This window comes from Tachypleus tridentatus, chromosome 7, assembly GCF_004210375.1.
Source record: "Tachypleus tridentatus isolate NWPU-2018 chromosome 7, ASM421037v1, whole genome shotgun sequence".
NCBI lineage: Eukaryota > Metazoa > Arthropoda > Merostomata > Xiphosura > Limulidae > Tachypleus > Tachypleus tridentatus.
In genome coordinates, this window is record NC_134831.1 from 54,520,232 (window position 1) to 54,542,984 (window position 22,753).

Here is a 22,753-nt window from a genome sequence, read left to right on the forward strand (position 1 = left end):
AAGATATATTCTACTTCACCACAATGATCTTCTTGGTGGCGTGGCATGGACTAGTGGTTTAGTCACTCGAACGCAATTTGAGAGTTACGGGCTCGAATCCCCCATCATTGAACATACTCTAACTTTCGGTTGTGGAGTCATTATATATATCGGTCATTACCACTATTTGTTGATAAAAGAGTAGCCCAAGAATTGAAGATAGATGGAGTTGACTAGCTGCTTTCTTTCTAGTCTATCAATGCTGAATTAGGGACGGCTACCACAGATAGCCCTTGTATTGCTTTGCACGAGATTCCTAACAAGATTAAAGGATTCTTGTTTGCAACTATTGCTTCCATTTTACGAATAAGAAAGAATTTCTTCGGACTTACTGGAGGCGAGGTTTCAGAACTTGTTGCTGACCTAAACTCTCTGATGCGCAAGTTATTCAAGAAGTTCATGCAGATTATTAAAACTATCTTTATTTTGAAATGTTATGTCCTGTGGCTTTATGCCATTTAACAATCTCTTGATAAAATAATTTTTTGGCAAACACAGTGAGGCATTTCTCTAGTTATAAATCAGCTCATCGCAGCGTTGCATTGTCGAATAGTCGGGAATTTTGAGTGCCTTTAACCTGTTATAATAACTCGTTTTTGCGTGGGTAAAAGTATTCTGTCGAAGGACTGTTTATTAACTGTGATGACTACTCCATTTTCTCAGTACCGATGTCTATTAAAATTCAAATTTCCTGAACACTAACAAACTGTAATAATTTGTTTGACTTAAAGAAGCAATTGTCGATGATTATTATTCACCCTCCAGACATGTGTGCACTATAATGAAAATCTAGTTAAACTGTAGCTGCAACTTTGTTTGATATAGTTATGAGGATTGTACCGTTAACTCCTGATGCTTCTCGCTGTGTAAATAAATGTAGCCATTTCTTATTAGTAACTTTTATTTTCTTTATTTTAAAATAATGTAAAATAAAAACAAAACATGTCTACTAAATTGAATATTATTTAAAATTGGGTTTTGACATCACAAATGATGACAATATAAATTCAAGGTGTATCTGTGTAAACATGTGTGCTAGCGTATGCAAGAAACACAGCAGTTTCTTTGAAATGTTCTTGTACTTTGAACATAAGTATTAAAACTGTCTGTATCAAGGTAGAAATGAATATATATTTATAATCAAAGAAAAGACATTTTGACCAAGATTCAATTTGTATTTTTGTATTTAGAACAAACATATTAAGGCTATCGACTGCTTTTCCTAATTTTGGACTACTGACTGGAGGAAAGGCAAGCTTGTCAACAGTACCCTACCGTCCATCATCTATGTTAACAGATTAGCTGTTGCTCTTATAATGCACCCATAGATTGAAGATCGGATTCTAACCCAAATTGCAAGTTCGAAATCCAGAATTCTTCCATAAGACCAACCAACGCTCCCATGATTACAAGAGAAAACTCATTGAACCGCCAAAGTATCTACTTGCTTGTGATGTAGCCACGATAGTAATATGCTTGTAACGTATAGGTGGAAAAGGAGAGCAAAAGAAATGTGATTATGCATGTGTTAATTTTAAAATAACATTTTATATCAATAAAAAACGTATTTTAATCTTTATTAACAGGTGTATAGATTTGCTGAATCAATGAACTTGTTTTGGATCACTGTACTTTATTTACTTATTGCGTGATATCGCACTGAAATTTTCAGAAACAGTTGTTGTACATAAGAGTTCTATTGATTCTTCAGTGTTTATGACCATCTTCATTTACAGTGGCTTCTCTTCCATTCAAGAAAAGAAACAAGTGAGTTTTTGAACAGCTTTTTGTGGAAACCTTGGGTAAAGCTTGAATCCGAACAGCCCCATTTTCATCAGGCATATACTCTTGTTTAAGGCGATTCATTATTTCTATCCTTATTTTACGAAGTAAATGTACAGCTACATAAATACCCACGGAGCTAGCAGGAGGGAAACTCTACATGCTGAGATGTGCGTGCATTCGTGCGTGTGTATGTAGGGGTCCGAGACTATCAGGGAAAGTTACGTGGGTTCGAACACTCAGTCTGCTGTAGGCTGTGAAAGATAACTCTGACTTTTTAGGTCGGTTCTCCTCGTTCTTGTGACACCGCTTACCCCACACATCATGAGCAAGGTGGCTGTTTGGTTTCAAGGTATGTTTTAGAACGATCAAATATTCTGATAAGGAGTATTATCTTTCTAGTCTAAAAAAAGTGACTAATAGTTATTTGAGTTTTCTCTAACGAAATTTTTTCGCACAAATTTTCGTCGTTAGACATTAAGTTATTTAAAAATGATATATGCAGCATAGTATAGATGCTTGTTACTTTTCTTTAGATAGTTCCGGAGGGTAGAAGGTATTTTAGTAGCTATACTGTAAATCTAAAAATAGATCGGTGACGTTGTTAGGGGAATTTGCTCTGAGTTTCATATGTCTACTAAAAATAAGTTTGTTTAACAATTGGAACTATTTCGTTTTCATACACTGCTATTATTATTTTTTGGAATATAATTTAATCAAGGAGATTTAGTTTCAGATATTCTTGTTTCACTTTTATATTAAATTTTAAATCACTCTCAAACGAAATTTGGTTTATTGCTAAAACTATGATGAAGAGGTAGACATTTTCTAGAGGGAGATACATGCAAAGGAAGTATACTTCCATTGAAACTGAATATAAATATGTAGATACATGGAGAAGAGATATTTGGAACATCGGAGTTATTCTATATATATATCTTAAAATATATTAATTTATTTTAACTAAGCCTGACGCACTGTTTCATATAGCGCTTACAAAGTCACATATATTCCAACCTATGGATTAACCTGTAAATTAACAAGCACACGCACACACTTGAAAATAAACAAACTAATTATTGAAAGACGTTTCAAGCTGGATCGAGAATAAGATGGAAATAAAAAGCGGCTTCTTCCCCTCCACGAATATTTCAAATGTTTAAAATCTACCCCATTTTGTGTCTTAAAGAAGTAATACCTTCTGTTGAATATATATAGACTTTCAAACTTCTTTATCCTTCAATCCATTTATTACTATTTCATCCTTAAACTTATATTAATCTACTGAGGTTCATACTGTTATTCTTATCCATCATTAGTTAATTTTCACACACCTAACTATTTCAATTCGATATTTCATCCACATCTACCACTTTACACTTTTATTCAGAACCAATTTATTCAACAATTAAGATGCGACCTTCTTTCCCTTCACTCATTCTATCTGCGGTGGATCATATCTTCTGTCGTCATCTGTACTTTATGTCATACAAACCTATCAAGTTGACATCTTGTAATCATTTTTCACATTCATTTACACTTTCAAATCTTAAACTCTTCTGCCATGTATTTTCTTCTTTAAAATAGAATGCTTAAAGATTACTTTTCAATATTTTTATGTGTACTGCCAACAATATCAAACGCTAACTCATAATCTGAAATTGCATTATTAGGCTTAGGGGCTGTTATTGAAGTACATAGGATTTTAACTCTTGTCATGGATATATGTATATAAACAAATAAAACAGAAGAACTTTGTGTTTTATTTGATAAACACAAACATAACTGATAAGTGATACACCATCGTGATGCAATAGAATTTCATATTTATAAATGGTAGCATTTCTAAGAACTTGTAATGCCATTCCTAACAGCTCAACAAATCAAAAGGCACAAGTCTACGCCCTCTTCTTAGTGGGCTAGGGCATCGACATTGAGCTCACTCATGGCACTGACCGTGCCATCAACCTTCATAAATATATTGAAAAATTTAAAGAGAAATTAAATTTCCAAATATAAAGAAGAGAATTTCTTTCAATGTATAATCTGGTACAGTTTTGAATTAACACACAGTATTTAAAACATTGATATTACACTTAGAAAACCTAATGTCAATAACACCTATACTATGTGTTCATCATTTATGTGAAACACAATAAGCTTTATAATATTTTAATGACAAAAAAACATACTTTATTAGCCTCAGTCGACTATTTATTAAAAATAAATAAGTAAAGAACTGGATTCGAAGCTATGGATGTATAAAAGCATATTTTCTGAAAGGTCTGGTCTCACTGAAAGCTTTCTGAACTCTGTCTTAATATTATCTATATACAGCTATCATAAGTTTTTGTAAAATTAATGGTTATGATCTTGTATGATTGTCTCTCTCTTTATGAAAAATTACTTCAGTAACCTATCAAATCCACCGTAATGTCGTCTTTAGAATCAGCTCCACATGTTCGGAACAAAAGTGTACTAACCGAACGCAATATTTTTGTCTATTGATAAGATAGTTATAATTCATTGTGGCGAATTATTCGAACGGTTATATAATTTTCACCCAACTCCTAGATTCTAGATATTTTCAACTGTGTAAATTTGAGCAAGGAAAAACAGAACTCTTTAACATGAAGGAGGAACATATTTGTAGTTTTAATGGTGAAATTTCTTCTGGTTATAAAGGACTGAGAATTAACTGAATTCATGCTTTATAAGACATAATAAACCTCCACTAAATATAGAACGATCGTTAATAAATACTTCTACTTATTTACTGTTGTTGTTTTTCTCAGAATGTTGCAGAAACAAACCTCCATTATGCCTTGTTGCTTTGCGTGACCAGGAAAAGAGCGTTCTTGAGGTGCTAACCATTGTTTTATCATAACAAAAATCTTATATATTGAATAAGTATTTACAAATAATATTTTAACCATACCAAGAATATTCTTTGTGATACAGTTTCTCAAGCTAACATTTTGTTTTCTGCCATATTTTTCATTTAAAGTTTCATCTAGGACTGGGAAACCATGTAAATGTGATTTCTTTCCTAAGTTCAACAAGTTTGAAAAAATTACAAATGATCTAAAAAAACATAATAGTTGGATTAAGGAATGTTTTTGGGAATGACCATTTAACAAATAACATTATCACGCCAACAGACGCATAACTAACTCCGTAACCTCTTGTGGTTGAAGAAAATTGTTTTAACGTGAAATATCATTTATTTTAGGCTGATTCTATCTCTCCAAAGATTAAGGTTATCAATTTTAGCACGTTAATATTTGACACTTCTAGACTGATATCGTAACTATGTTAAACATGCAGGGAGTTATTTTATTATAACTATATTAAACACTTTTAGACCCACCCCGCAACTCTAACAAACATGAAGAATGGCATTCTAACATTGCAAATCTGGCACTTATGGCTAACCGCGTAAACCTAATAAATATACAAAAAGTCATACTAACGTTTCAATATTTAACGCTTGTATGCGACCTCATTACACTGCCAAACATAAAGTATGTCATTCCAAAATTGCAATATTATTACTTTTACGTTGACGCTGTAAACCTATAAAACATGAAAAATACCTATCTAACATTACAGTATTTCAGAAATTTTGGCTGACTCTAGCCCTAACAAACAGACGGAATATGATTGCAAAATTTGAAGGTCTATCAAACATAAATAATATCATTCTAACATTAAAATATTTGACACTTGTAGGCTTACGAAACACGAAAAACGTTATTGCAAATTTGAATGTTTGTTGCTTGTAAACTGACATCGTAGTAATTTTAAACATGCAGAAAGTTGTTACGAAATTACTATATTTGATGCTTGTAAGGTCACACTGTAAGTAATAAAAATGAAAAATGTCATTTTACTGTTGGGATTTTTACACTTGTATTTTGACTACATAAATCTAGCAAACACGAAAAACGTTTTTATAACATTTAAAAATTTGATTGGTAGACTGATTTCGCAACTATCTTAAACATGCAGCAGATATTTGGCAATTATAGGCTAAGTTTGTAACCCTAACTCACATGAAGAGTTTCTTTCTAATATTACAATATTTGATACGCTCAATTCATAATTTTCTCATTTAGAATTTGATTATAATATTTCAGTATTTCCAAAAATATGGAAAATGTAATTTTAACATTACAGCATTCAATTCTTGCAGACTGATTCTTTAACTGAACCAAACATGAATAAGGTTCTTTTACGATTACGATCTTTGACACTTACAATTGACGACGTAAACCTATCAAACATAAAAAAGGTTATCCTAGTATCACAGTTTGAACTTTTAGGCTAGCATAGTAAGCTTACAAAACATGAGAACTTTCATTGCAATATTACAATATTGACACTAATCTGACACTAATAGACTGACTCAATAGCTCTAAGAAATACAAAGAATGTCATCCTAGCATTACAATATATGACAGTTGTCGGCTGACTCCGTATCCCTAATAAACATGATGAATGTAATTCTAAAACCGCAACATTTGACACTTGTAAGTTGACAACGGAGCTCTTCCAAACCTGATGAATTTATTTATAATATTACAACATTTAACAATGGTAGATTCACTCTGTAAACCTCTCAACCGTTCAGAATGCGATTCTTAGATTACAGTATTAACATTTGTAAACTAACACCTTAACCCGATTAAACCTAAAAAATGTTATTGTAAGATTTCTGTGTTGGATACTTGTAACTGAAAATATTACGTAATGAAACACGAAGACTGCTATCTAAGCATTACAATCATTGTAATGTTGTTCTTTTGACATGTAGATACTTTTAAATTATTTGAAATTCAAATTTCAGTCCATTTAACTATAACATGTTAGTATGTTTTTTGTTTATTGTTTCAACTAGTACACTGTTTTACCTGAGGGATCAAGTGAGTACACGCGATAACTAATACTCATCAAAATATTTCAATGGAAGTTTACCACTGAACACAAAACTGACTGATTCACTACTATCTTACTAATTGATTCTTTGTTTCGAATTTCGCGCAAAGATACTCAAGAGCTATCTGCGCTGGCCGTCCCTAATTTAGCAGTGTAAAACTAGAGGGAAGGCAGCTAGTCATCACCACCCACCGCCAACTCTTGGGCTACTCTTTTACCAACGAATAGTAGGATTGACTGTCACATTGTAACGCCCCCAAGGCTGAAAGGGCGAGCATGTTCAGTGCGACGGGAATTCGAACCTGCGCCCCTCAGATTACGAGTCGAACGTCTTGATCCACTTGGGCACGTCAACTAATTGAATGACTCACCAGTATTATATCTGATGTCTCAATTGTAAAAAGTCACTAAATTTTCGTGACGTCATAAAGATATCTCTAGGAACCCAAGGCCTGTTTTTATAAACCTATCAAACCTTACGTCAGGTAACCTCTACCTAGTATCTACATTAAAACATTGAACTGGTAACACAGTGTTATAATGGTATTCTTCATTTTGGCTGGGTTACGTATCCAGCCTACGGATGTCACAATACTGTGTTTTAAGCTATATTTTAATGCTTTAATTTAGATGTTAGCTAGAAGACGTATGAGATTAATGGCTTTTACTTATGTTTGTTATTAATTGAATACACATCTGTTAAATGTTATGGGTGTATTAAGCCTACAACTCGAGTAAACTCGAACGTAGTATATAACAAAGGTTACTGAAGAAATAAATTAGTTCGTTATCATTACGTGTTCTGTGCTTTCCATTATTTTAAACAAATAATCTAAAAAGCTAAACAGTACAATTAATAAAACACTTTACAGCAACCAGTGTCAAGAGAGGGATTATTTTGATAAAAATAAATTAGAACTTTGACTAAATGTACACTTCAACTATTTCAGATGACAATAACAAGAGCATATATATATGACACACAAGGTATGCAAAATATGCTCTGCTAGCACACTGGTCTTCAATAGTTACCTGCGTCAGATAATGTTTCAACCCTTTACACCTGAATACCCAAGACAAGTGAGCGCAACCCAGTTTTGCTGCAATGTACTGAGCAGGTTGTTATTTGCTCTGTCAAGTAGCATCTCGTCTCCGAAAAGCTAAATTGAAGTGTTTCTTACCCCTTCTGCATTACTTCTATGCTTTTTGTTTTTGTTTTGTCCTACAGTCCTATGTTAGTAAATATCCTCATAGTAGAATTTCCATTAAATCTTCGACAACTGATCTCGACTTTGTAAAAATCATCAATTCTTACACTGGCACTATACTACTTACCCCTTGTGCTTTATTCACTACAACTGATGTGATGCATTCATATTAACATCCAATGGGAATGGGAGTATATGAAAGAAGCCTGATCGTAGATTAGTTAATCGTATGGCCTCTACAAATTGAAGGGTATAGTCTAAACCAACACGCTTGTTCCAGTCTCTTCCCACAAATAAAACTCCCTTCTGCTTAAGCCTTCTTACTCTCCAGATTTCACAAACCGAACGGGACTAGAGTTATTTTTGTTTGCTTATTAGCTTTAGTCCTCTGCTAGGTCCCATTAAGAGAGAACTTAACCACCCTTGCAGAAGGATTGTCTAATTATCTTACTCAGACAATTTTTGTGAAATGATGAATTCGTTGACGATGATATGAAATATAGATTTAAGAAAAATAAGAGCAAATCTTTGTAAAAAGTTTTACAGTTGATGATGGAACTTGAACACATTAAAGTTGCAGATAAATAGCTAAAAACCATCTAAAATTATGTGAATATCAGATTCTGTAGCATTGAAACGTCAACTTTACTCTATTGATAGTGTAAATTTGATTCATTGATTATTTGGAACTAAGCACAATGGGCTGTCTGTGCTCTGTCCCTCACTGGTATCGAAACCCAGTTTCTAGTGGTGTAAGTCTCCAGACTTACTGCTGTACCACTAGAGGACAAAAGTGTAAAAGAACTGAAATAATTAATCAAAAAGCTAGTTTTGAAGGTTGGAGGAAATAAACTACAAGAAAATCGGTATGGCAAATTTAACTTTAAAGGACATATTGCGAGAAACTGTAGATTAAAGCTTTTAAGTAATAAGAAATCAACCATTGTTAATACACCAAGAAGACAATACACTAATGGTAAGTCTTGAAATCCAACCACGTCAAAAGAACAACAAAGAACCGACATTGATAAAACAGGAATTAGTTGGATTTACGGTGCAAGTCTTAAATAGAAATACTTCATATACAACAAATAAGATAGGATGAGTATTACTGGAGAAAAACCATCATTGGATTATTGATGAAAACCCTGATAATGAAACTCGGGAAGTCGTCTTCTATGATGAATAAAGTAGGTAGGGCAATGTTATCAGCAAGTGTAGATGAAGTTATAGCAGGAGAAAAGCTAGAATTTGCCCTTAATATAAGAAAATTCTCTACACCTCGGAATGTGTGAGTAACTGACATCGAGTAACAGTGCATCTTGGAAACTGACTTGATGCAGCGTCATGGATGCAAGGTTGATGTAACTTTAAATATCTTCACAGTCTGTGACTCCTGTGCACTATATGGTGATTACTATACCAGTGAACAAACTTTCAGTGTCTTCAAGAGTGGTGATAATTATATGAATACAAAGTGAAATACTTACATCAGAAGTTATCTTTACATCTTGTAACTGGTGAGTAGAAAAACCAAACATTCTAGTCTGTCTAAAGGGATTGATGATTGGAAGAGTGGTCAAGGACCTGAAGAATGAAGATTTCATACCTAACTTCACCAACAAGAGTCTTAAATAATCTTCTAGTAACATGAAATTTTGCTATAATTTTAATGCATATAAAACCAGATTTTACTAATGTGACATAGTATGATTGAAAATTCGTGAAGATTAATTCCAATTTAAGCCAAACTTCGGAATAGAATTTGTCAGTAGAAACTCAGCTAGCTGACAAATCCAGAGTTTCTGTCGAGACCTCTTCCAAAGGATAAAAAAGAATATAGCACTCAATAGATTCACTTGGCCACCTACCCAGAATGACTTCTCTTAGCAAGAAACATATGGTCATCCCATCTGCAAATCATGACCCTCGAAAAGAAAAACTGCCGCAAAGAGTTGGAGGATAGACAATTAAGTGTAGTGTTTTATCTTTGCATTAGAAAATTCAAACGGACTTCACAATAGAGGAAGGGAGAGTGTCATAAGTTGTATTTTCAATGTCTTGATTTAAATATTAACCAGAGATCATATAAAGCTAAGATCTAGTAAATACGATTAATATCTAGATTATGCATGAGTTATAAATACGAACAAGCAGTTATTAGAATCGGAATTCTGGACAGTCGGTAAAATATTTACTGAAACGTTATTGAGTTGCGATTGATAATGTCATGACATATTCATTACGTAAAAGATCGACTAGTTGATAATCATATAAAGTTAATCAATAAATTAGTCAGATTTTTATCAATTAAATAAATTTCTCTTAAATGATATTAGTATATTAGGCTTGCAGCTGTTTTTGAGATTATATAGAAAAGTTTGTCTGTGCTACGCCACCTGTAGCAAATGTTTTTAAAGAAATAAATTAATTCGTTATCGTTACATAGACTGGAATTCATAATATTTTCACCAAATTCTCTAAAATAACCAGCCAAATGATATAATTGATACAACACGTTAGAAAAGTGAAAACTTTAACACTTTTACGCTGACTCTATAACTCGACTAAACATGAGAAAAATGTTATTCTGATATCACAATATTTGATACTTGTAGATACACTCTATAATCCGTTCCCCCCTGCACAGTGGTAAGTTCACGAATTTACAACGCTAAGAACAGGAGTTCGATTCCCCTTGGTGATCACAGCAGATAGCCCGATGTGGGTTCGCTAATAGATAACCACATACACGCACACTCTATAATCCTACCAAATGTGAAGAATGTCATTGTAACATTACAACATTTTTTAAGTGTACGCTAACTCCGTAACTCTACAAAACATGAAGAATCCCACTCTAACATTATTATAGTTGAGACTTATAAGTTGATTACGTGGCGATATCAGACCTGAGGAATCCCAGTCTCTCACTGTAATATTTGACACATGAAAGCTGGCTCTGTAAATGTGGCAAACTTGAAGAAAGGTGTTTTAACATTACAATATTTGACACTTGTAGACTGATTCATAACACTACCAAACATGAAGAAGATTCTTCTAGCCTTACTGCCTCCCAGTGACTCAGCTGTAAGTCTGAGGGCAATAACCCTGAAAATTGGGTTTCAATAACCGTGATGGTTAAAACACAGAGATCCCATTGCAAACCTTGTGTTTCATGACAAGCAAACAAAATATAACGTTAGAATAATCATATCCATAAGCTTAAAGCCTTCCCAACTTTAGCCATTGATTGCTTCAAAGACTTTGTTTTGGTCTTAAAACATAATCATTTTTTGGTTTGTAGTTGAAAGTCCCTATAATCGTCTAGTTAGGATCCTAAACATAATTTTTCACATATAACTTTTGTTTTAATTTATTGGGCTTTATTCCAAAGATACTTTCAGAGACAATCAACAGACTTAGGTTTATTTGTTTTTGTTTTCTATTGGCCGATCGAGAGTCAACTCATCACTCCTTCATTGCCCACAAAACATATAACTATAGCCTATCAACGTATTATCTCATTCAAACCTTTCCACGCACAACAGTTCTCTAATAACTAATTGTAGTATCATAATACGATAGCTATTTATGCTGAAATAGATTAGAAGGTCTGCTCTAAGCGTTTAACGTAATGGTAGATACTGATTCAAAAGTTCTAGCAAAAACAAAAATTGTTTTACTTATTTCCTTTGTAAACTACGTAAGTCACGCATGGCCAAGTAATTAGGGTGTTTGACTCGCAATCTGAGGATCATGGATTCGAATCCCCGTCTCACCAAACATCCTCGTCCCTTTCACACCATGGGTCGTTATAATGTAACTGTCAATCCCGTTAGTCGTTGGTAAAAGAGTAACCTAAGAGTTGGCAGTGAGTGGTGTTGATTAGCTTCATGCTCTCTCTAGTCTTACACTGTTAAATTAGGGAAGGCTAGCGCAGATAGCCCTCGCGTAGCTTTGCACGAAATTCAAAACAAGGAAAACAAACTGGACTAAGTAAGTTGTAAAGTAGCTGTTTTCTTCAGAAACAAAGGCCACCCAGACAACTCTTTTTATCAGTAGTTTCTTTGAACACACCATGGAATTGAAGCATAGTGGGAGAATGCGAGGTAAAACATCATATGCTTTACTTATCATAAACAAAGTGTAGTGTTTTACAATATCTGATGAAAGATGCATCTTTTTTTTAACATCGTGACAATCAATTCAGTTGGTGAAATGCTATATACGATTCTTATGTTTCAGAAAAATTATCTACTCGTGAATGTGAATACTTGTAAAAAAAAGATATATGAGTGTACACGTGTACATGAAGGAAAGAAATTTACGTACGTGCTTGAGTATGTGTGTCTTTGTATATGTAACTTCCAGCATATTCTTGCAGATCTAAGAATGTTCACCTTTGCACTATTCCAGTTTCCAACCTGATCTTTTTTAGGTCAAGTCACTAACTTGAACGGACGCATATTCTCTTAACTTTTGTTACAACTGAAAGTCTTAAGCGAACGGTTATAACTAAGTTTTTCTAATATTCAAATCCATTACATTCCTATACTTGAATGTTTTAGTCATTATAATCAGTAAATAGCGAGTATCAAAGGCATTTTTAGCTTAATTCATAACAAGCACGCGCACAAGCGCGAGGTATAACTCAAAAAAATATTTTAATTCAGTTTAATATTAATTTATTCATGATAATACACATAAGAACAATTAGTACTGCCGCCTAATTACCAAATATCCTTACACATCATTGTTTAGTTCTTCAAAAGCATAATTATTTGCATGTTGTAGTAGTAAAGGAATATCGTGGCTCCCAAAGCAGTTTGTTAACTACAATCTCCCATTTTTACTTTGGACGGAGACCGTCAGGCTGTGTTAATTACAACAGCGTCTTGATAGAAGATTTAACCATTCCACTGATTCCCCACCTCTTGTTATAGACCAGTAATGTCTCGATTACAAATGAATACAAGAAGTTGTCGTAGCAGTGTTCGATCGTCAACACATAAAACGTGGTGAATCACGCAGGCCTAACTCATAAATTTATGTCTTTACTATTCTCTGATTAAAAATCAAATAATAGTAAACCGGTTTAAAGATATTCATTTTTGCTATGTATTTTATACATTATTACATTACCAGATATAATAATTTATAAATGATGTATGCGCTGTTGGTGATAATAGCTCGACATATGGACAAGGGTAAGATTGTCAGTTTGTTTTTCATACTGAATGAGGAAAAAACTTCGGATGCCCTTTATGAAAATATGTATATAAACCGCTTTTGTAATATACTGTATCTAAAGCTTATTTTTCAGTTATTTCTCAGTTAATAGCGATCTTTAGAACACCAATTCAATATTGCACTCTTAATTATTCACTTGTAAAAGGAATACGAGAAACTTTTTTTTTCAAATATTGTAACGCACGAATAAAAATGTTGTCTATATTAAGATCTACACCCTCAGTTGTAGAACATAATTTATTAATTTTCCAGTATTGTTAAGTGAAAAATAGTCCTGGTGAAACAGTGGAAGCCTTTGGATTTACAAAGCTAAAATCACAGGTTCGATTTATCTTGGAGGAGACAGAAAATAGCAACGTGTGGCTTGGCTATGAGTAAACATATATACAAGTGAAAAAAATTACGGATAAAATTTGCCGGAATACATTTTCATTGATCTTTGTCGCACGTGATTTTATGAAAAATATTTATAACAGAATTACATGAATGGTTTTAAAAATATATAAAGCTTGTGGAAGGTATAGAAGTGTAAAATCTCTAAGCCTAATTTTCAATTAACTTGTCCCTTTGTGGGTCAGAGGTAAGATTACGGACTTACAACTCTAAAATTCGATTCCCCCACGGTTGACAGAACGGAGATATACCACTGTGTGGGTTTGCGCTAAAAACGCTTAATAAATAACTGTTTCTAAAAATATCAAACATTATTAAACCTCGCTTCTTAAACGGCCGCCAGGTGGTTATTGCGTTTGACTCGTAATCTGAGGTTTGTGGTTTCGAATCCCCGTCACACTAAACATGTTAGCCCTTTCAGCTGTGGGGGAGTTATAGTGTATCGGTCAATCCCACTATTCGTTGGTAAAAGAGTAGCCCAAGAGTTGGGGGTGATTGGTAATGACTAACTGCCTTCGCTCTAGTCTCACACTGTTAAATTAGGTTCAGTAGCGCGTACTTCAAAACAAACAAACAAACTGAACCAAGTAAGTTTGTGAGTAGCTGCCTTCTTCAAAATTATGTCTTCTGAAGGTGAAATTTAAATATATATATATATATGTTCAGCTGCCTTTCCTCTAGTGTTACACTAGAAAATTATTGACGGCTAGCGTAGACGGTCCTTGTGTTGCTGTACGCGAAATTCAAAACAAACAAACAGCATGTAAAAATGATTTATTATAAGCTTTGAAGGTGTACATACTTCTTCAGTCAAAACTTTGATATTTCAATTTCGTAATTTTTTTCTGTAATAAACTGTACATATTTTTTATTATTCATGTAGGACTTTAAACAATATAGAATGGAAAAGTCTGTGAGCTTTCTCTTCTTGGAGTTTAGAGTCAGATTACATTTCAGTCGACCAGAACCTGAAGATTTGTTTGTTTGTTTGTTTTGGAATTTCGCACAAAGCTACTCGAGGGCTATCTGTGCTAGCCGTCCCTAATTTAGCAGTGTAAGACTAGATGGAAGGCAGCTAGTCATCACCACCCACCGCCAACTCTTGGGCTACTCTTTTACCAACGAATAGTGGGATTGACCGTCACATTATAACGCCCCCACGGCTGGGAGGGCGAGCATGCTTAGCGCGACGCGGGCGCGAACCCGCGACCCTCGAATTACGAGTCGCACGCCCTACGCGCTAGGCCATGCCGGGCCGAACATGAAGAATACGTTTGATTGAAATGCCGTCCATTTCAAGACTGTAAGCAATGAAAGTCTAAAGAATTTTCCTGTCGTAAAAACTGTTCAGTTCACCTCATAAACTTTATATCGTATAAAAATTTAATTTAGCTGTCTCAGTGATCTGTTTACAACCACCAGGTGATTCTCTGAAAGTATTGTGTTCCTATTGATAAAATTATATTAAACTATACTCTTTCAATGGTTTTACATTCAAAATACAAGTATTCGTTCGTTTGAAATGTAACTTTCTATTTACTCACTTTATTGTTAATTATCATTTCTACAGTTAATTAGGTAACGAGAAACTAAAACAAAAACTTACATATTTTAATCGATGTTTTTATTACAAAAGTAATTTTGTTTGTTTTGGAATTTCGCACAAAGCTACTCGAGGACTATCTGTGCTAGCCGTCCCTAATTTAGCAGTGTAAGACGAGAAGGAAGGCAGCTAGTCATCACCACCAACCGCCAACCCTTGGGCTACTCTTTTACCAACGAAAAGTGGGATTGACCGTCGCATTATAACGCCCCCACGGCTGGGAGGGCGAGCATGTTTAGCGCGACGTGGGCGCGAACCCGCGGATTACGAGTCGCACGCCTTACGCGCTAGCCCATGCCGGGCCCTAGTAATTTTTTACATATTGTATTTCGTTAAAGAAAATTACTTCGCACTTCATTCGATATTACATAAAATTTCTGCTATATTAGTTATTATATTACATCAAAAAGTCTGTTTATTTACCCGTTCTAATTAAATGCTAATTTGCTACACAACTGATGTGAATAGAACAATACACTAAAGATATTCGGTGCATAATACGTATTTAATTTTACTTACTTCTTCTGTTAAAGCGAAGAACATCATTGTCGGGAAATACATTATTTGGTTGCTAAATTAGTTTTGATTCAGATGACAAACCACAAATTTAATATTTCTAGCTCACTGGATTTTATACTTGATAGGAAGGTTATTGAACTTGTATTTTGAATCTTCATGAACGAAACATAAGTTTCAGAAAGTGAGCTTTTAAGTAGTTTCCGAAACTAAGCTTTGAAACCTTTACCGTTTCACGATAAAGAAAACGTATTAAATGTGATTGAAGACAACAAAGCATTTCATCAATTAACTGAAGAACAGTATCATACGTATATTAACGAATGGTTAAAAATTAAGAATTCAACAGGTGCTAAGAATGTTCGTTCTGACTATGATGTACCTAAGTTAATGATTTTTGGTGTAGATAAAGTGATAAAATATAAACTAGTGAAGTAGAAGCCAGAGATTTAGTACCTGTACGCAGAATGTTTGAAGGGGAAGGGGTCAAATTTGTCAGATCAAAAGACAATAAATATTGTGCTAAGCATAATTAGCATGCTGATGCTACAGGACTCTGGTGTCATGCTTCCCAGAGAACTTGTTAGAAATAGGTGCTAAGTTTAGATTTGGAATATATTTTGCAAGAAGTATAGCTAAGCAATTGCATAGCTGTTTATAAAATCTTCATAAGCATTTTGTTTTTCATCATAAGAATATGGGTTTGACTGAACTGCCGCCCCCACGCCTACGTGCATGTTTTAAAAATTGCGTGATAGAATTAAAATCTTTCATTAAAACTGTCAAACTGCGATAGTAGATTTTTGTACTAACGTACATGGTGTACGAATGTGTTAGTAAAGCATATAAAACGTGAGTACGACACTAGTGGGGCCCGGCATGGCCAAGCGTGTCAAGGCGTGCGACTCGTAATCTGAGGGTTGCGGGTTCGCATCCACGTCGCGCCAAACATGTTCGCCCTTTCAGCCATGGGGGCGTTATAATGTGACGGTCAATCCCACTATTCGTTGGTATAAGAGTAGCCCAAGAGTTGGCGGTGGGTGGTGATGACTAGCTGCCTTCCCTCTAGTCTTACACTGCTAAATTAGGGACGGCTAGCACAGATAGTCCTCGAATAGCTTTGTGCGAAATTCAAAAACAAACAAACGACACTGGTATATTTACAATTGAAAGAAATACAACCTTAAAATCAATACACAATAATTAATTATTAAAACCAAGGAATTGCCCTAATAATATTCTACATTTGTATCGTTGTCCTATGACACCATATCCAGGAGACTGAAACATATTTAATAATTTTTAGGGCAAGTACGTGTCTTCAATAACTATTTGTTGTGTAATGATTTTAACGTTGTATTTCTTTTAATTTTAAATAGATTTTTTACACATTTATATGTGTTTTAAGTCAATTATAACACTGGTTACTGAAATCATTATTTGAAGATTAGGTAAGAGCATAATATTCTACTCGATCTGCACATGTTGAACGTCGTAAATACATGTTATAATAATAAAACGAGAAAAAAATAGGTTGCTTTCAGAGGATATAAAATATATTTGGTATTTTGAAATAAATACGTACAAACAGACCAAGTACGAAAATAAACTCTTAAATTATATTGTCGATTAACAACGTCTATGACGTCAAGACTCCGTAAAAAAAAAAAAAGAGAGAAAGATTAGATTCTCTCAAGAAGCCCCCAATTTACTTTTGCAAGCTTTAGAACATCACATGACGTAGACCAATAGGTGGCTGTTTAACTGTGGAGTCGAATAACAACCGAACGAGAATAAAAGCGTATATTTATTAAATTAGTCTGTACGTCGAAGTATAAATCTGATTTCAAATAGCAACAAACATTAAGAAAGCACGATTTCAGGCATGAGGGAAAACAGACAAATTCATAAAGCTTGTACATTTTCTTCTTGCATGTATTTCAAAAATGTCAATCGGTCATATAGAGACTTGCGAGCATAGAAAACTTTTCTCTTACATAAAAACCTTTGCCTGAAAAGCAAAACAGTATTTTACCCGCAACAAAAATTCACTTGATAATGAAGAAAATATTTTTCAAATTATTTGAAATGAGAATATGAACATTATGTACTCATTGGTGAAAAGTGTCTGTTAGAGTAATTCGTAGCAGAAACAACAGTGGGAGATTAATGTAACAATTTCTGTTACCTCAAAAATCTCGAGCTAAAAATAACTCGTTAAAATTTCTGTTAAACTTGGTAAACTCAATTAAGAAATAAGTCCATAACGTCTGTACTTGTTTGTTTAAATTTAAGTTATTACGTCAATTTAAGTTCTCTGGACAGGTTTGTTTTGAATTTCTTGAAAAGCTACACGAGTTCTTTCTGCACTAGCCGTCCCTAACATAGTAGTGTAAGACCTAGAGAGAAGGTAGCTAGTCGTCTCCACCCACCGCCAAATTTTGGCTACTCTTTACCAACGAATAGTGGGATAGACTGTTATATTATAACGCTTCTAGGGCTCAGAAGGCGAGCATTTTTGGTGCGACGGGGATTCGAACCCACGATCCTCGGATAACGAGTCGAGTGCCTAAACCACCTGGCCATGCCGGGCCAACGTCTGTGTTAAATGTTTTACTTCGCTTATTATAGTTTGGGATAATTTCTGTTAAATTGAGGCGAGGTTAAATGTGACATAATGTAAAATTGTTTCAAAATTAGTGACTTGTCTTAAATATTATACTTAGAAAAGTGTTTGGAACATTTTGAAACTCGATTTCAAAAATGTAGGATGGGAAAAAATCTGTCAGAGTCTCGACTTCAAAACTTGGGGCTAGATACTAGATATACTTCCAAAGGGTCCCCGAAAGTGTTCTGTTTAAAGAGTAAATCAAACCAAAATTAAAATAGTGAATATTTTTTACTTTTTACGTTCATATGTGTTGTAGCCTACAGAGTGCATAATTCTTCTTTTGATTCTTGGCATGCACATGTTTTAGTAACGTCACTATAATACAAATTGAAATGTTATGTTCCATATGTGACGTAATTTAATGTCTACTCATTGACTGACAGACAACACACTACTTTACAATGGTGCGAATAGTTAAAACAATCGTCTCCTCCATGCGGCCTCCGGCTCTCTTTTGAGAAAATTACAGTTTTGAAATGTTGATACTTGTGACTTGACTTGGATATGACAGATCATAAATGTTAAAACTAGTGACTCGAATTAGATATGGCAGATTGAGAATTTTAATACAATTAGACGTGACAGCGTCAAAATGTTTACACTGGTGACTAGACTTGAATATGACAAATTAGAGATGTTAAAGCCAATAACTCAATTTAGATATGACAGATTAGAGATGTTAAAACTATTGTTTGTTGGTTTGCTTTTTCTTTAATTTCTTGCAAAGCTACTCGAGGGCTATCTGCGATAGCCGTCCCTAATGTAGCAGTGTAAGATCTAGAGGGAAGGCAGCTTGTCGTCTCCACTCACGGCCAACTCTCAGGCTACTCTTTTACCAACGAATAGTGGGATTGACCGTCACGTTACAATGCCCCAACGGCTAAAAGGGCGAGCATGTTTGGTGCGGGGGGGATTCGAATTCGCGACCCTCATATTACGAGTCGAACGCCTTAACACACCTGGCCATGCCGGGCCATTAAACCTATTGACTTAGATATGACAAATTACAGATGTTAAAACTATTGACTCGGTCTATTAAATTAGATTCGCAAGTATCCGCTACAAAAAGATGTTGATATAATTTACAAACGACAGCTTTGGTACGTATTACTTCAATTTCGAAAGTTTACTTCATATTGTTGTCGCCCCCCGCTAGTACAGCGGTATGTCTCCGGATTTACAACGCTAAAATCAGGGGTTCGATTCCCCTCGGTGGGCTGAGCAGATAGCTCTTTGTGGCTTTGCTATAAGAAAAACACACAAAAGCATTGTTAAATGTTATTAACCCGACTAGTAAGTGATGGGTTAGGATAGTATATTGTAAGAAGTTAAGAAAATAATGAATAATGTGGCAATATGTTGACCACACCATATCTGTTATATTCAACACCAACGAGGCCTTTCGGTTAAAGCCATGACTCATCCGCTTGGCTGGGATACAATTACTTAAACAGCGACTCTTTTGATAAAAATTAGACAAAGATAGTGAACTATAATTTTTATTTAAGCAATCAAAGTTCACAATTATGCTTTTTATTCACATCACATCGCTGAAAGGGCGATTCGAATCCGCGACTCTCAGATTGTGAGCCAAGCGCCCTAACCACCTGGCCATGCAGATATGAAAATGTTCAGAAAAGACAAAACAAAAATACATTTTTTACTATAAGTTAAAAACTAGGGGCATTATTTAAGATAGAGTGTAATCAGTCTGCTATTACGAAAATAACGAGCTAAGACGTTTGCTGGGGGATCTTGACTCATTTTAGTGCCAGGAGGCTGCATTTCATCAGTTGAGCTAGCCAGCGAGTACGTCTCGACCAGATAACTCCCGTCTTAACCATTAAACCATTTTCATAAGTTTTAAAGAGTTAACAGGTTGTTTGTGATACTTGGTAAGCCAAGGTATACAAAACAAAATGTTTGGCTCTAAGTTAAGAGGGTAAGAAAACAAATAAATAGGTTATAGAGTGGAAGGAAATGAATTGAAATTCAAGAAAGGTGTATGAAAGTAAATGGACAGCAAAGTGACTAAAGAATACTAAAAGAGTTAAGTTAGGGTAGGAGTCCTCATTATTATTATTATTAGCTCTGCCTATGAGCTATGAATGATGCAAAGCTATTCTAATCATTAATATTTAATTTAAAGAATAATTAGTAAAGGTATCGATAAAATTTGGTTCAATATTTTTTGGGACAAAGTTGTAACTTTCAATTTTAGTAAGATCACCAAAATGCTAGTATGGTAGAAAAACGTGATGACATAGTGATATATAAGAAACAGTTCAATATATTATTACTCTAGTAATATAAACTAATATCGTTCTTACGCATGTAATCTGAATTAGCAACTGTCTGAATATATCTGAACATTTATGTGAGTGGCCAAGATACCTTAATTTTATGTAGCAATAACACAACATATAAAAAAATCTTTAAAATATACTAAACATTTGTTCATTAAAAGGCATAGATTAGAATACATGAATATGCAAAACATATAGAAAAGAAATCTATCTCTTAATAATTCGTCTGAAAAAAAATCACTTACCGGATTTTATTGAGTTGTATCAGAAGCAGGTACATGTTGTTCGAATAAAACGTTTCTCTTTCGATAATAAATGATATATATATATATATATGTGTGTGTATGTAAAATCCAATACATAGATAGTTCTCATCGCAGTATCATAGTTTAGTCAGTAGGTATCTCGGACTAGGTTAAACCTTACCTCTTGTAATAGCACGTAACTTGTGGCATCGTTCCCCCGTGTTTCTCCTCCCTCGCAGTTCTCCCACGCACTTATTCTGATCCGTTAGAAAACAATCCAAAGGAATGGCATGGCAGATAACTAATGCACTTAGTTTTTACGAAACCACGCACTAAAATCTCGTAAAAGAAAAGAACAAATCATGGTATGTACTTGTAGAGAAAATCTACTGGGATTTATAAAAGTGGCTTCAAAAATTAAGTTCAGGATTTAAAAAAAAAAGGCTTCGAAAGTTGGGATACTTAAATCTATCAATAAGGAAGGACCTAAAATTAAAAACTGATAGGAGAAAAGAGAACATGTCAGACGCCAAGGTTACTTTCAGTTTGTCTTGTCTTCGAGAGGAAAGTATTTCTACTAGTATTACTATGCTGTTAGTTGATAACCCTTCCACTATAGCAACAGTTGAAAACAACACGCTATGCGCTTCTAAGAAAATGACGTTGAGTTGAAGCTACCCACGTGAGTTCGTGCAGACAGTTAGTGTGAGTAAGTAATCATATTTTTACCTTATGCATGTGTTTTAAACACTTGCATCTTAACTGCAAAGCCCTCTTTAAGAACACTTGATGTTTTTTGTTGTTTTTTTATTTTTTGTATCACGGGAAAGATAATCATGCAAGATGTGCTTTTCATCAAGAACGATTTCCATGCTGTTCTTCCGGTCACAATATGACCCGTAAACAGTGACGTCACTGAGACGCCATCTCTATAAATAGTCGTATGATTCACACTGCTTGTTGGTGTTTCATAAAATAGCTTTTTTTTTCGCGATTTAACGTTTGGTTTTAAGTTCTTTCCATATAAATCTGAAACCATGGTAAATATGACTTCCAGATTATATATCATTGTGCTTTCACAGTGAGTTACCAGCTGAAATATGCTATAACATTCAAAATTAGTTTACGACGTAGGCCTAGATAAGAAAAACGATTCGAGTTTAAAAACCACCGTAGCAAGCAACATGTCAGTGGGAAAGTGCTCGAGAGATGGGCCAAACAGTGTGATGATGTCATCTTTAAATGTAAATCAAGCACGAGCCTATGAGTAGACAGATAGAGATATGTGTGTTAAAAAGCGACAAACAAAACGTCTTAAGGAAGGATTCACGTCGGACGAAAATTCTCTTGCAATAAAAAGAAGTTTTTATACGTTAAAGTTATGGGAAAAAGTTGAGTGTAAGGCATTAAGTCAAGACTTTCTGTGTTTGTTTACACCATCACTTAAAGGATCAGTAACAAAATATCGTTACTTAGATTTTTGCTACACAATGATATACCTCTGTTTAGTGTTATAAGCCTACAAACTTACACCTGAACTGCCGGAAGCCTATTGAGAAGTTAAAATGAACCTGTGTAAATGTATATATTTTAGTCTTTGTATTACTATTACTTCGCTCATTCAACATGCACGTGGATGTTTTTCTTTGCGGTTGGCATGTCTCTGTATTATTTATTACTTCTTATTACAAATACCAACATCATATTTAAACATAAGAGATTAACGGGAGTTCGAACAGAACCCATGTTGGAATACAACTTCCAACTCTGCCACAGCGAACGTTGAAAATGTTGCATGC

General features: G+C 34.4%; 1 protein-coding gene and 1 long non-coding RNA gene across 5 annotated transcripts in view; one reads left to right on the forward strand and one right to left on the reverse strand.

The window, feature by feature from the left end:
• The window catches only part of LOC143255691 (uncharacterized), a 68,372-nt gene extending 46,473 nt beyond the window's left edge, over nucleotides 1–21,899 (reverse strand). Inside the window, exon 1 of one of the 4 annotated variants that reach the window (XR_013030793.1) lies at nucleotides 21,136–21,899. This is a non-coding gene — a long non-coding RNA (uncharacterized LOC143255691). The other 3 variants (XR_013030791.1, XR_013030790.1, XR_013030792.1) reach the window with 3 other exon arrangements.
• LOC143255690 (uncharacterized) overlaps nucleotides 1–22,753 on the forward strand; it is a 67,561-nt gene that overhangs the window by 29,428 nt on the left and 15,380 nt on the right. The window contains exon 2 of the mRNA XM_076511751.1: nucleotides 1,230–2,173. The gene's annotated coding sequence lies outside the window, so the exon portion shown is untranslated. The remainder of the gene's footprint in view (nucleotides 1–1,229; nucleotides 2,174–22,753) is intronic.